Raw genomic sequence first — 6,000 nt, 5'->3', positions numbered from 1 at the left:
GTCTCAGTGGGACATCCCTCCTGTCATAAGTCCCGTGGAGACTATTTTCTCACTATCTTACGCATGGATCTAAATATGATTTGTTTGTTTGTTTATTTGTTGTTTAACGCCGCACACAGCAATATTCCAGATATATGACGGCGGTCTGTCAGTAATCGAGTCTGGACCAGACAATCCAAAATATGAAGCAGATGAAGCGGTTTCACTGGTACATTTGTTCTTGTTCAGGTGGAAGGGAATTGGCTATCTGATGGTTATTGAATGAAATCCGACCATCGATATAGCTGAAGCTTAAGTTAAACTTCTTGGCCAAATCCCCTTGTTTGATCACGTAAAAGTCGACTAACGGGATCGGGTGGTCAGGCTCGCTGACTTGGTTGATGCATGTCATCGATCCCAATTGCGTGGATCGATGCTCATGATATCAATCACTGGATTGTCTGGTCCAGACTCGATTATTTACAGACCGCCGTCATATAGCTGGAATATTGCTGAGTGCGGCGTAAAACAAACAAACAAACAAACAACCTTGTTTGATCTTGCCAACCCGAGCAGATATTCCAATTCATATGCATAAAAAAGACCAGCAAGAAGGGGAGCGCAGTTAGCGCCCAATGGGATGCCTACTTGTTGCCTAAATATCTTACCAACAAATTCACATCACTGTTATCGATAAGAAAGTCCAGGATTACACATTCTCAGTTACGTTAACTCCAGCACCCGTGAAGATCCGGGGTACACATGTAGAATAGGTCTTCAGCAACCCATGCTTGCCGTGAAAGGTGACTATGCTTGTCGAAAGAAGCGACTAACGGGATCGGGTGGTCAGGATCGCTGACTTGGTTGATGCATGTCATCGTGTCCCAATTGCGTAGATCGTTGCTCACGATATTAATCACTGGATTGTTTTGCCCTGACTCGATTATTTACAGTCCACCGTCATATAACTGGAATATTGCTGATTGCGACGTTAAACCACAAACAAACAAACAAACAAGTTAACTTCAGGTGACATTTGCTTTCATTGTGGACAAATTGACCAGCACCTCTAAAGAAAGAGATGATATTATATCTATGGTCACCACGTTAAGTAATACACTAAAGTACGGTTATAACGAACTCAAAGGGACTACTAATTTTAGTGCGTTATAACCGTAGTTCGTTATAAGCACATATACAGCATAACTACAGCAAATAGTCGGGACCCCAAAAGTAACTTCGTTATATCCGTAAGTTCGTTATAAGCGTGTTCGTTATAAGCGTAGTTTACTGTACATGTCCATTGGGTCATGGATTGACGTTTTCCCTTCGGTTTGTCATGTGGTGTACAAAGATGAAAATTCCAACGTTTTGACATCATTTAACTTGGTTCTTTTCTCGCATTGCAAAAATTCAAACAAGTCCTTTAAGAATCCACATGGTACTAATTCCACTCGTCTCAAATACTCTATTTTAGAAAAGTCCCGCCGTGATTGTATTAAGGATTGTGGTTAATCTTTGAGACAAGGATTTGGCATCACCACAAAACACATTCTCATTAGACTAATTACAACATGATCAACACATCTGCGAAGTGTCCTCGATTTTATTTACGGACTTTTATTTTAAGATCCATGACATAAAGACTGCCACGTGTTATTGGTGGCAAATTTACCTGGCAACATTTTGATGGATCTGATCTTCTTTCACTTTATCGTCATCAAATCCAGGGAGATCACATTTCCAGGGACGTATCGACGTCTTAACCTGTTTGAGAAAACGCTAAATGGACTGCAGCCTCATTACTGTGACATGTTAATTGTACGTGTGTGTCCCCATTGTGAGGAATAGGTTCCCTAGACAAAGAACAGAGTAAATTAAGATGTGTCATGTATAACCGATTGCTTTACAGAAAAAGGTACAACTCTTTACAATCTGGAGGGGTAACTTGTGTTAAGACTGTCATTCAGAGCTTGGTATCACTCCATTATCCGAGACTTACTGATGCTTAATGAATCGTATTGATGACTTTATTACCCAGGTGAGGGATGTTTGCACCCAGATGTTAGACGACAGGGAAAAAGGCGTGGGCCCGGTGTTCAAGAAGAGTGATTACAGATAGCTGATTTCCCCTGTAGCATCGTATAAGCTGACGAGGGAGTATCTGTCATTGGTTGACGACAGTGGTGTTTGCGAGTGTTATTCTGAGACTGTCTACAGCTGTGGCGTGAACACAGGGGACGGAGGTAATTCCTGTGTTTATACAGAGGCTTGGTGAAGTAAATGTGTCCACTCCGTGTTATTGGCAGTGTGTTCTGATATTGTATCTTACACATGGTCACTTGTCGCATCCAGCTCGTCAGGGATTGTATTCACGTCTTTGACGATGCTTATACGTTCTTGTCAAATTGTTTGTCTGTATTACTACTTATGTACGGGTCATCTCATGTAACGCAGGACCGCCTCCGTGGCCTAGCGGTAGAGCGTCCGCCCGCAGAGCGGAAGGTCCGAGGTTCGATCCCCGGCCGCGTTATACCAAAAGACGTTTAAAGATAGTACCCTGTCTGCCGGTCGGCTAATGGGGCTAAATGAAGGACTGGTCGGCTCGGAGTCAGTATCCTGTGTCTCAGTGGGACATCCCTCCTGTCATAAGTCCCGTGGAGACTATTTTCTCACTATCTTACGCATGGATCTAAATATGATTTGTTTGTTTGTTTATTTGTTGTTTAACGCCGCACACAGCAATATTCCAGATATATGACGGCGGTCTGTCAGTAATCGAGTCTGGACCAGACAATCCAAAATATGAAGCAGATGAAGCGGTTTCACTGGTACATTTGTTCTTGTTCAGGTGGAAGGGAATTGGCTATCTGATGGTTATTGAATGAAATCCGACCATCGATATAGCTGAAGCTTAAGTTAAACTTCTTGGCCAAATCCCCTTGTTTGATCACGTAAAAGGCGACTAACGGGATCGGGTGGTCAGGCTCGCTGACTTGGTTGATGCATGTCATCGATCCCAATTGCGTGGATCGATGCTCATGATATCAATCACTGGATTGTCTGGTCCAGACTCGATTATTTACAGACCGCCGTCATATAGCTGGAATATTGCTGAGTGCGGCGTAAAACAAACAAACAAACAAACAACCTTGTTTGATCTTGCCAACCCGAGCAGATATTCCAATTCATATGCATAAAAAAGACCAGCAAGAAGGGGAGCGCAGTTAGCGCCCAATGGGATGCCTACTTGTTGCCTAAATATCTTACCAACAAATTCACATCACTGTTATCGATAAGAAAGTCCAGGATTACACATTCTCAGTTACGTTAACTCCAGCACCCGTGAAGATCCGGGGTACACATGTAGAATAGGTCTTCAGCAACCCATGCTTGCCGTGAAAGGTGACTATGCTTGTCGAAAGAAGCGACAAACGGGATCGGGTGGTCAGGCTCGCTGACTTGGTTGATGCATGTCATCGTGTCCCAATTGCGTAGATCGTTGCTCACGATATTAATCACTGGATTGTTTTGCCCTGACTCGATTATTTACAGTCCACCGTCATATAACTGGAATATTGCTGATTGCGACGTTAAACCACAAACAAACAAACAAACAAACAAGTTAACTTCAGGTGACATTTGCTTTCATTGTGGACAAATTGACCAGCACCTCTAAAGAAAGAGATGATATTATATCTATGGTCACCACGTTAAGTAATACACTAAAGTACGGTTATAACGAACTCAAAGGGACTACTAATTTTAGTGCGTTATAACCGTAGTTCGTTATAAGCACATATAAAGCATAACTACAGCAAATAGTCGGGACCCCAAAAGTAACTTCGTTATATCCGTAAGTTCGTTATAAGCGTGTTCGTTATAAGCGTAGTTTACTGTACATGTCCATTGGGTCAAGGATTGACGTTTTCCCTTCGGTTTGTCATGTGGTGTACAAAGTTGAAAATTCCAACGTTTTGACATCATTTAACTTGGTTCTTTTCTCGCATTGCAAAAATTCAAACAAGTCCTTTAAGAATCCACATGGTACTAATTCCACTCGTCTCAAATACTCTATTTTAGAAAAGTCCCGCCGTGATTGTATTAAGGATTGTGGTTAATCTTTGAGACAAGGATTTGGCATCACCACAAAACACATTCTCATTAGACTAATTACAACATGATCAACACATCTGCGAAGTGTCCTCGATTTTATTTACGGACTTTTATTTTAAGATCCATGACATAAAGACTGCCACGTGTTATTGGTGGCAAATTTACCTGGCAACATTTTGATGGATCTGATCTTCTTTCACTTTATCGTCATCAAATCCAGGGAGATCACATTTCCAGGGACGTATCGACGTCTTAACCTGTTTGAGAAAACGCTAAATGGACTGCAGCCTCATTACTGTGACATGTTAATTGTACGTGTGTTTCCCCATTGTAAGGAATAGGTTCCCTAGACAAAGAACAGAGTAAATTTAGATGTGTCATGTATAACCGATTGCTTTACAGAAAAAGGTACGACTCTTTACAATCTGGAGGGGTAACTTGTGTTAAGACTGTCATTCAGAGCTTGGTATCACTCCATTATCCGAGACTTACTGATGCTTAATGAATCGTATTGATGACTTTATTACCCAGGTGAGGGATGTTTGCACCCAGATGTTAGACGACAGCGAAAAAGGCGTGGGCCCGGTGTTCAAGAAGAGTGATTACAGATAGCTGATTTCCCCTGTAGCATCGTATAAGCTGACGAGGGAGTATCTGTCATTGGTTGACGACAGTGGTGTTTGCGAGTGTTATTCTGAGACTGTCTACAGCTGTGGCGTGAACACAGGGGACGGAGGTAATTTCCTCTGTTTATACAGAGGCTTGGTGAAGTAAATGTGTCCACTCCGTGTTATTGGCAGTGTGTTCTGATACTGTATCTTACACATGGTCACTTGTCGCATCCAGCTCGTCAAGGATTGTATTCGCGTCATTTGACGATGCTTATACGTTCTTGTCAAATTGTTTGTCTGTATTACTACTAATGTACGGGCCATCTCATGTAACGCAGGACCGCCTCCGTGGCCTAGCGGTAGAGCGTCCGCCCGGAGAGCGGAAGGTCTGAGGTTCGATCCCCGGCCGCGTCATACCAAAAGACGTTTAAAGATGGTACCCTGTCTGGCGCTCGGCTAAAAGGGCTAAAAGAAGGACTGCTCGGTCCGGAGTATCCTGTATCTGAGTAGGGTATTTATGTTAAACTGTGGCATGGTATCTCAATTAGCTCGTCATCAGTCCGGACTAGTACAAGCAGCCACACAAACACACACACGTACATGCACGTCGCTATATAAGTGCAATAATCTTGGACGCGACGTTAAACCCCAATTCACCTCACCTCAAGTAACCCAGCTGTAATACAATTGTGGCATTGCTGATAGTGAACATTGAGTTAGCGTTGATATCACCGTTAATCCAGCATCACATCTCGCCGTCCCATGCGCGACATAGCTGGTCGTGATACGCTGGTTTTGGGTTCGAATCCAAGATTGTCCTCGTCACTTTTTTCACATTGAGATGCTTCCTCACATCTCATTATTCTTAAATACTGTTCAAAGTGGTGTAATGACATGCTGCTGCTAATATGAAGGATGCGCTGATGTTTCTTTAGTTTGTGGTCTCAGTAATCAAAACCATAGAGGAGCGTCGCTATTGGACCTTATTATGGCATGACCGTAACGTTACAGTTTCTGACGAAACTCTTTCATTTTAGTAGTAATATACTCATATTGAGTGAGTGAGTTTGGTTTAACGCCACTTTTAACAGTATTCCAGTTATATCGCGGCGTGCCAGGAAAGCCCGAAGTGATGCAGGTCTCAGACGTTAACCACATCGGTGAAACCCACGAGCACGGGTATGGTGCTGACAAACCTAGAAACATAATCGGGGCGAACCGGGATTCGAACCAACAATCATAGGTTTCTGAGGAGCCCAAGTTACGCAACTCTGCACAGCGAATCGCGGCGCCT

This window comes from Haliotis rufescens, unplaced genomic scaffold (genome assembly GCF_023055435.1).
Source record: "Haliotis rufescens isolate VD_foot unplaced genomic scaffold, xgHalRufe1.0.p SCAF_4, whole genome shotgun sequence".
NCBI classification, from domain to species: domain Eukaryota; kingdom Metazoa; phylum Mollusca; class Gastropoda; order Lepetellida; family Haliotidae; genus Haliotis; species Haliotis rufescens.
The sequence above is the reverse complement of the archived record's forward strand: the minus strand, read 5'-3'. Positions refer to the sequence as shown.